Source organism: Montipora foliosa, chromosome 4 (assembly GCF_036669935.1).
Source record: "Montipora foliosa isolate CH-2021 chromosome 4, ASM3666993v2, whole genome shotgun sequence".
Classification (NCBI taxonomy): Eukaryota; Metazoa; Cnidaria; class Anthozoa; order Scleractinia; family Acroporidae; genus Montipora; species Montipora foliosa.
The window spans coordinates 38,204,093-38,214,092 of NC_090872.1; the positions used below are offsets into that span (position 1 = coordinate 38,204,093).

General features: G+C 39.1%; 1 protein-coding gene and 1 long non-coding RNA gene across 2 annotated transcripts in view; one reads left to right on the forward strand and one right to left on the reverse strand.

Annotated features, from left to right (window-relative positions):
• Positions 1-2,288, reverse strand: part of LOC137999241 (nuclear apoptosis-inducing factor 1-like) — a 10,478-nt gene extending 8,190 nt beyond the window's left edge. Inside the window, exon 1 of the mRNA XM_068845082.1 lies at positions 2,088-2,288. The gene's annotated coding sequence lies outside the window, so the exon portion shown is untranslated. The remainder of the gene's footprint in view (positions 1-2,087) is intronic.
• Positions 2,289-3,991: 1,703 nt separating this feature from the next.
• Positions 3,992-8,513, forward strand: LOC137999243 (uncharacterized). The gene is made up of 2 exons (XR_011122931.1): positions 3,992-4,282; positions 8,182-8,513. It is a non-coding gene; the product is annotated as an uncharacterized lncRNA (long non-coding RNA).
• Positions 8,514-10,000: the final 1,487 nt, after the last annotated feature.

Consider the following 10,000-nt stretch of genomic DNA (forward strand, 5'->3'; position numbering starts at 1 on the left):
AATACCAAAACATTGTTGACAGGAAAAAGAAATAATAAATGTATACAGCTGAGAAGGAAAAAATACATTTGCTTTCATCTTTTTAATCTTTTTCATTTTTATTGATTGGCAGCATATCTTTAATCTTAGAACTTGACAATCGTGACCTGGCATTCCTGATTTGTGTAACAGTTCAAATTTTATAGTAGCTAATTTTTGTTGAAGAAGTACACAGGCTAAATCTAACCAATCAAATCATTGTTCGTTGTCACCTGAGGGGTGATGAATGGTCTCTGAATGGATGGTCTCGGTTTTTGAGCGTTCTCGAACGTCTCTCTGTCTCAAATTTTTTGCAAAGCCATTTTGGGATCTAAATCTCGGTCTCGCAATCAAAACCCAATGTCGCGGTCTCGCAGACAAAAACATTCCTAACATTCTTTAGATAGCGCACGGATGAGATATATCGTGGTCACAGTATTTACGTAATAGTAGCTTGACTTGATTGAAAGTTACTGGGCAGCGTTGTTCGATTTTTCGTTTATGATCCCTTTGAAAAAAACATCCGTTCTCATTCTCATTCTCGCTGGTTAATAATTAAATAGAAACGGTTAATCGTTATATTATTGGTTAAACATTAACTTCGTTTAATAAAGTCCAGTCCAGGGTCCAGTCCAGAGTCCAGTCCAAAGTCCAGTCCAGAGTCCAGTCCATGTTTTCCAGTTGGCCTCTCCTTCGTCGACGCAATTAATTTGCTTAGTATCTGTTTGACAGCAATATCATCACTGTCCGTGGTATTGATTGATTAAGTATAAGTATCTTTGTGTCAAAATTGGAAAGCAATTTTAGTGCGTAAAATGAATTTTAAATTGAGAGTGACTTTCAAGCCGGGATGAAATATAAATTGACCGGATCGGACAAAGGCTGTATTCATTAATTTAATTATTATTTGAAGGTCTTGCGCAAACTTTAATACGTTTGACTAATTCCGAAAGCCGTCAATTAAATCGTTAACTTCAATTTGACAAAATGCCATAAAAAGCTACAATATTCCTATTTTTAGTTTCGCTCAGACTTGATGACGGTAAAGTAAAGTAAAGTAAAGTAAAGTAAAGTAAAGTAAAGTAGACCTTATTTAACGTCGATAACTCGTAACAGTAATTAAACTGACAAACCTGAGGTCGACGGTGCGCTCATTTTACTCCCCCCCTCTCCATCAGTGCTCCGTTTTACGGGTATTTAAAGCTACTAGCTACATGGAAAGGAAAGGAGTCGAAACAAGGATGCGAGATCCGAGAATCGAACTCAGGACCTCTTGCACCAAGGCCGCGCACTAACCGACTGTGCCATCCTTGCTCCTAAACGGTGCCCGGTCATCGTGCACAAATCTAAATCTAAACTGTCTAAACAAACCTTCTTCGTGATGCCCACAAAACTTGAAATCGGGCAAGACTGGAACATCTCCAGGGGAACTTATGCACTGATTTTGTCTCCAAGTTCCCAAGCCCTTTCCTCACTGCGTAGCACGGAAGCTTGGTCTTTCAAAGAACACACTTTTTCAGTGACCTAAAGAACTACTGAGACATGTTGACTAAGAGCGAATTCCTATCTCAACAGCCAACTGAACGTGTACATAATAACAATATAAGGAACCCTCTCCCCGATTGAGAGACAGCCAAAGGTTATTGCTTATCTATCCTCAGAGCCTTAATTTAAGACTTCAGTATTTATACATATTTCAATTTCTAAATGTTGTAACCTTTTTTCCCTACATTTTAACTCATCATATAATTAACCCTGTAATTCTTCGATCTGTCAAGAATTGCCATTACAGTTACCATTATTACCTAACTATTTCAAGGCCGCTAAAAGTCTCGGAGTTGACAAAAATACATTTCGAACTGTAAACAGATATTTAAAGCATAAGCTGTCTGAATGAAATCCATCAGATGTTAGTTTTTTTTTACCCTAACACCGTCCACAGGCACTAAGTCTGAACGGACCTATCAAGTAGCTGCAAGTAGCTGAGCAGAGTTCCGCTGAACTTTAGTGTGATCATTTGACAAAACACTGTTTTTCTGAACAGAAAACGCATAAAGCTCAATTCTTACCAAATGAATTGGTTGTGGGGAATAAGTGAGGAACCCACACTGTCACTTTTTTTTTCAGATTATAATTCTCTCAGATCTTCTCGCGTACACAACAAGGTTAGGTCTATAACCGACTAGAACTACAATCAATTGTTCCCTTATCTCATGGACGCACCTTGATCACACGTAAGCTGATTGGCTATAAAGACCTTTCACGCAAAAGATAAACAAACTTATTTATCGGAGCAGACAGAAAGTAACGCTCGATTTCCGGACAGATATCTCGCAATCATAACATCAACATTAGTTAAATCAATACTAATTATCTTGTTTCCGACATGGTAAATGGGAATTTGTCGCCGTTGAGTTTCAGGTTACCATCTTTCCTGAGGTCCATTGGTAAAACAATTACGACGAAACTGAAACTTCGCAATAAAACGAAAAGAAGGGAATTTTATGCCGGGTTTAGTCACTTAACCAAGCACAAATTACTTATATTTTACTGTACTACTACTACTACCACTACTACTACTACTACCACTACTACTACTACTACTACTACTACTACTACTACTACTACTACTACTACTACTACTACTACTACTACTACTACTACTACTACTACTACTACTACTACTACTACTACTACTACTACTACTACTACTACTACTACTGTGGCCTTGGAAATGACAAGCAAAACAAAACAGAAATAGAAGAGGAGGCTGGATCATACTAATCAACCCAAATACCTTCATTTCTTTCACCTTATTGTGATTACGCCGCATTCTTTATGGTCAGTCTATCCTCTGCCGCAAAAGTGGCCCAGGTTCGTTTCCCGAAGTCGTCTACTCTCTCTGTGACGCGCCACTTTATTCGGATTCAAATGCGATCTGGATTTAGTGAACGAATAAGCCATATTTTTTAATTAATGTATTCAGTTTTATAAGCTCGGGGAAATTGCTTTTCACTCTTAATCGAAAGGAAATGGCGGGTATCTTTGCTTCTAACTTTATAAAACCTTACTCTTTTTTTTTACATTTCCGCTTTCCGAAAAAAGCTCAAATTGTAATCGATATTTGCGAAGAGTATGTCATGCAAACCACAGTGCTTGTTAACAGGACTGGACTCCAAATCAGAGGTAACAATTTTAGTGTGAATGGGCTGCTTTTTACCTTAGTCTTTTCACTGAAAAAGAGATAAGATAGAAAAATTATATGTAGCTGCGAACCCACTCTCTATATCGTCTATTCTTCTTCTCATCTAAAAAAGCTCATGTCGGCCTTTTTTACAGAAGGAAGTTCTTTCATAAAAAAGTAAATTAGGAAATTTCTTTCATCGGTTTTAAACAGGAAGTGCTGCAAACAAGTAAAATTGCAATTAAAAAAGGATAAAAAGTTGACAACATTGTACCGAAGCAATTGCAAGTTGTTGTGTTACAATGATAATAAGCATTTGTATTTTCTTATCAGGGTTGCAGATGCATGGCTTATGTAAAGTAAACGAAAATACACCGTAAGTTATATTTTTCTCAGGTTTTCATTAAAAGCAAAGATGATAATTTTTGGCAACAAAAACAAAGAATTTAACCTTGGAACTAAATGGAATCGCAGAGGAGATTTCTAAACCGCTTTTATTTTACGAAAGGTTAAAAAGCTCAAATCAGAAGCAATTAGGAGACGATTGTGTAACCGATGATAGTCTGAAAATACTTCAACACAAAAGCCGGGAAATGTCTTTCACGTCAAACATTTTCACCTCTCAAATACAAAACCTTTTCTTTGGAGTGACAACGATCTTCAGATCAGAACAAATATTAAAAGAGAAATGATTGTCGGTGAACTGATAATGGCTTGTTAAAAAACACCAAAAAGTGTAACATTTCGAAGTGCTTTGATGTTGTTCTTAACGATGGTAGGCTGAAAACATTAAAGGCCCTGTTAAAGTGCTTTAATGACGATCATCTTCCTTGGTTTTAATGCCAACTGAAAAATCCATTATTATCACTAAGGACAAAACAAAACGCGTTTGAAACAAATCTGTGACATCAGTTCCTACGAAGTCGTTATTGTTGATGAGCTTTGTAGCTTTGTGTGTTCCGGCAGAGTGTTGCCTGTTAAAATGTTGTTATCAATTGCATACCTCAAAGACACTTACACCAAAGCGGTCGTAGCGACACTGAAGAAGCATAAAGGCGGCAGAGTCAAAACTTCAGTAAGGTAAGGTATGGAGATTTACGACGATTTATTGACAGAGTAACCGCAGTTTTTAACAAATATTTCACCCCCTAGAAGGTTCTGCGAATTAGATAAGGTATTTCAGTTTTTTCTTTGCTTTTGCCTTGTCGACTCTGTTTCTGACGGTAAATACTAAGATTTGCAAAAATGAAACTGAATGCGAACGCGGCTTATTTTCGCCCCGGCTGAACTCTCTTTCAGTTAAAAATGATTTCTCCGTTTAGTCTAGTTGTGAAGTTGTGTGTTAATACTAGAGAGATTAATCATCACGTTTACGGTAAAAGGCAAACGTCGGACTAAAATTTGCGTTGTGCCAAAAATGGAAGAAACTCATTTGATATGAGCTCACTTCTTGTGCTTGTTAGCAGCAGGTATCAAGTAACTTTTGAAAACAGAGAGACGAGTTTGAATAAAATCATTTTCATGCTGTTATGACAAGCAGCAGCAGCAGCCCAATCCGCAGTTGTATAAGGACAGAACGGTTTTTGTTTGATGGCGGGAAATCAACCGTAAGAAACGCCAATCGTAGCGATAAAGCGCGCGAAAAGAGCGAGAAATCCCATTCAACTACGTTTCGATTGCTAATTTTGCCTCAGATTGGCTATAAGTATGGTGCGGTAGCTCATGATACGCCAGCTAAGCAAAAGAATCTCTTTGTTTTTTATTATGGGGCTCTTGCTATCACCAATGAGTACAACAAAACAGGTGTTTCTGGATAGGATTTTAGGTGACCCAAAGGAAAGGGAATTATGACATTGAGAGTGCAAGGCTATACCTATTTGACGGGAATTAAATAAAATTACGCGGAAGACGAAGTTTCCCGTTCTTTGTACCCAGTGAAAAGTTCTCAAGTTTGATGGCTCCTAAGACGAAAGGAACTTTGAAAAAATGCGCCTATACTCGCCTTGATTTCACCGGTGTTTTTATACAACTGAAAATTGATGAAAGATTCTCTTTTTTTGCCGAAAACATACTATAAAAAGACACAATAGAATCTCTTTGGAACCGCGGAATTGGCTCAGTGGGATGTCAAAGGCATTGGCAACAGGCTAAATAGTGTCTTGGAAAGTTCAAGAAACTAGAACGTAGCTAGAGAGGCAGACCAAACATTCATAGTATTTGTTCATTTGTACTTTTTCATCTGGTAGTGCTTTTACACAGCTGGTTTGCGACTCTGCATCTCTCAGGGTCCGCCATTCCCTTTCTAGTCTTCCTAATTCCTGATTTTTTTCGCAAATTGAGCAAAGAGACGACTAGATAATATCTTAGAAAACATGTGTAAACAATGATCTCACGGGAAGGAAGTAAATGTAAAAATTAAGCGGGAAAAGTTTGTCATTCACAAATCGTAAATAAATACATGCGACAGATCTTGATCTCCGATAAGAGAAAAGTGAACTGAACTGAGAAATCATGGAAGAGCAATGAAAAGTCTTCTTGTACGTTATTGCCCGAGGAGGCAGCCTAGAAGCCCCCGCGTAAAAAGGGACAATATGTAAATTATGTAAATTGGTAGATAGATATTGTATATGGAATTTGCTCAACCGAGCGTGCAAGGTGTTATTGGTATTGCTCAACCGGAAGCGCAAGGTGGTATCGGTATTATTCACCTAGTTCGCGAGGTGTTCTGGGTAACATGAGTCACAAGGCTGAAAGTCACAACGAACATCAATATCGGAGTGTTGTGGTTCGATTGAAGGTGAGTGATTTTCGAATATTTACAGCGAATCTTTTTACTTTGAAAATCAAAGATTATAGTATCTGATAGAAAATCATTTTGCCTGGATCAGAAATCGATTTTTCAGGCACAAATCAGAAACAGGGGCGACGACTTGTCAGACACAAATCACAAACATAGGCGTCCGGCACACTCGGAAACAAATTGCTAGACGCAATCTCAGAAAGCAAAAGCGTAATCTCAGTATCAACATTTTCAAACAACCTTCGACCACATTTTCAACAGTTATTCACAGATAATAATAATAATAATAATAATAATAATAATAATAATAATAATAATAATAATAATAATCAGCGATCCCAATATAATAACCGAGTTTTGTTCCTATTTTATGGTCAGTTCAAGGTACCGTGGCAAGAACCACGTGGATCAAAAAGATGACGACGAAATGTTGCCTTCTAATTAATATTCCTGAACATTCCTGTTTTACTATCATATTGTCAAGGCATTTGCCATAATTATGTAAATTGCTTTTCAATTGATAGCGTATTGGAAATTGAAAATAAATGCCCGTTAGTTGTTGCCCATCCTTTCCTTGCATCTTTCACTTTCATTTACCTACCTAATTACATGTAGCATGATATGAAGACATCACAATAGGGCCCTTTATACGAGAGAAAATAAGCCGCGGCTTACTCAGGCCGCGGCTTACATAAGACGCGAGCACCCTGTATAAATGGTACAAAATATACGTTCACGGCTTTCTCAAGCCGCAGCTTATCCTGGCTTTGGAGTTTATACTCGTATAAATAGTTCCTTTCGCGTATTATGTACGCCGCGGCTTATTTTCTCTCGTATAAACGGCCCTAACGTGCAGCATATGTTAATTCGAAAACACCTCAACTGCCATCCATATTATCTTGGGCAGGGCAGACGTAGTGACAACTATTACTAGTGAGTAAAATAGATGGACTAAGAAAGTTAGTCTTTAAAGTCAGAAATAAACCAGTCTTTTGGTACACGACACGTACACAACACACCATAGGAGCCGCGACGGCTACGGCACTGAGGACATCTGCCTTAATACATTTCTTCGCCGCCGTTCTCTGCGAAATAATACTGACGTGAAGTAATCAAATTTAAGGTTTTGACGACGTGAGCTTACAACACTGAATCTTTCATCAGAGATTTTAAGAAACGACGACGGAGTTGCGGGCTCTAATAGGTATTTGGCGATCGCGATGATTCGATCTTGATCATGTTCACGGTACGATATGGCTGAATATTCTCAAGAGTCAGGTGATGGACTCTTGGTTTCCAATAATTAATTCGATTTGTATCAACGGTTTTGAATTGAAGATAGAGAATGAGCAAACCACTCTTGTAGGCTCAAGTTGTCGTTAAAACACCAAATTTCGTCTTTTTACATTGTTGTTTTATCGAGTATGGGTGAGAAATGTGCTAAAGTGTTCGCCGCACTTACAGCACCATCATTTTTATCCTTTGGGCCAATAAAATAACGGTTTTGTGGCGTTGTCGTTGCCGTAGCCATCGTCGTTCTTAAACTCCCTAACTTCTTTACTTCATAATGGCTTGAACCAATCCAATTGATTATAGACTACACTGATTGGAGTGTAATGTGAAGTGCGAGTTTTGTACCCCATACGAACCATGTGAGCGTTAGCCCTACTAAGGGAAATGGGCCCACACAAGGACAGAGAAAAACTCTGACCAGGGTGGGAATTGAACCCACGACCTTCGGGTTAGATCACCGCTGCTCTACCGACTGAGCTACGAGGTCAGACGGGAGCAGGCCGTGGGAACTGAAGATGTTGAAGTCACGGAAATGAACATGTACAAGTACAAGGAAGGATTACGTTTTTGTAAACGTTGGCCATGTAGGACTTTTATTTGAACAGACTTAACTGATTAGAGTGTAATGTGAAGTGCTAAGCTTCTACCCCAAATGAACCACGTGAGCGTTAGCCCTACTGATGAAAATGGGCCCACATATGGACAGAGAAAAACTTTGACCAGGGTGGGAAATGAATTATAGGATTGTCCATACGTGAAATACTTTAAGAAACATCAAGTTACATTTTGAATTGTGGTTGTCGTCTTTTCGTACATAATATGAGACATCAAGCAGCTCACACTATGACGTGTCTGACATGTTTGTGTTTTCCTTTTGCATCTTCAGAATGAAGAAGAATATGATTGGAGTTTGCGTCATTTTGCTCGCGGTTTTATTCGATGTGTCTTATGGTTTGTCCCTCTGCCACCAGGGATGTGAGAACGACAACCTGGATTGCATCGACTTCTTCTGCGGCCAAGGAAATGAGGAGCAGTGCGTTCAATGCTCCGTTACTTTTGCTGAATGCGTACAAGGGTGCCAAGGTTGATCAAAAGCTGTAAATCAAAAAGGAATTGACTGAGCTAGACTTTACGAGGACCGCGTCCGAAACGATTATTTAAATTTGTCGATTGATATCAAGTTCAAAACCTCAAATTGATTAAAGCAGTCAACTGCTATTGTTCGCTTGATTATTAAAATAGCACCAAGGGGGTAGGGGGTTCTTGGAGTGGCCATTACTCCCTTGTCCCTGTAGACCAGTTTGAGTGCACGATTCTTGTCCTCTCTTTTGTTATGGGGTTTGGGTTAGGGTTTTCCGGCGATCATTCATATTGCACCGGGTTGGTCTTCCTCACTCACTTGATGCCTATGTGTTTGTGCGACCTACCTACGCTACTGAGCAGTATGGCATCGCTTAATAACAATGGTCTTTAATTAAGTGTCAAGTCTTGTGGCTCTGGGGCACTCAACTCAAATCAAATCAAACGTTGGTTTTTGAGGAGAGGGGAAAACCAAATCGCATAGTAGAGAAAAAACAAGCTGAACCCACATGTGACGCTAGTCTGGGATTATTATTCGATCCTTTGCTCTCCAGCAATTCCAAACTGAAATCTGGTTCTCCTCTCAAGCATGACTTAAGAGATATAAGCGATAGATGGGCGTAAATTGAGTGGCTCATCGGTTGGATGCCGTTTCCATGAGATATTCAGGGCAACTCGGAGCATTCTGGTATAGATAGGTACGGTTGTTACACACAAGAACCGAAAAAGGCTTGTATATTCCCAGGTTTATTCCGTACAAAGAATCTTCTTAAAAACAGTACATAGTCAGCCAAACCACATGTATCAGTGTGACGTCGCGGTTTACCAGTCCTAAACGTCTTGCCGTTTTCGTGCGTCTTACTATAAATTTGTTCGCAATCAGCATATTTTTTACATCATAAAGCTCATTTTAAAGTCTTTTTCTCGATTGTCCATGCATATTTTCCATAAAAACAATACTGACGTAACCGTGACTTGGCAGGGGTCCTTCTTCAAGATTGCTGCTGGGTTAGTTTAGCTTGTCTATGGCCACCTTGGCTTTCCCTCACATTATTTTTACTCAGGCTGCCTCTTAGATTATGTGAATAAGCAATCCACTGTAAACGGATACATAGGGAAGTTCTCCTGATAGGCAATTGATTGAACCATTCTTATCGAAAGATATACATTCAAGTTTCCCGGTTTGTTTGCATACAAACCCGACAACTTTAGCCGCTCGCTCTCGACTTTGCAGAAGCAGGCCGGGTAGGCTTGATGAAGGCACCGATAGGACAATATCATCATAATAGTCAGCGTCAGTAACAGTTCTACTAGCAGTTTGAGTCAGTAAGATTTGGTCTTGGCCCATGCATTTTACCGTATTATCTAAATTTAAAATACGGATCCAGTGAAATCATGACCAATCAGATTGGGCGTGATGACCACAACGTCTCCGATTAATCTGCAAACAAGTAACCGCACGAAGAATTGCTCGTGCTTAATGCAAAATCATGGATCGTGCAAAGAACACAAAGCCACCACGTTTTCTTTTTGGAGAAAATCCAGTAATAGCCGTCCTAAAAATAGATACCGAAAACTGATGGGCAGGATTACATTGCAGATCGAGACTTCTGGGTAATGGACTT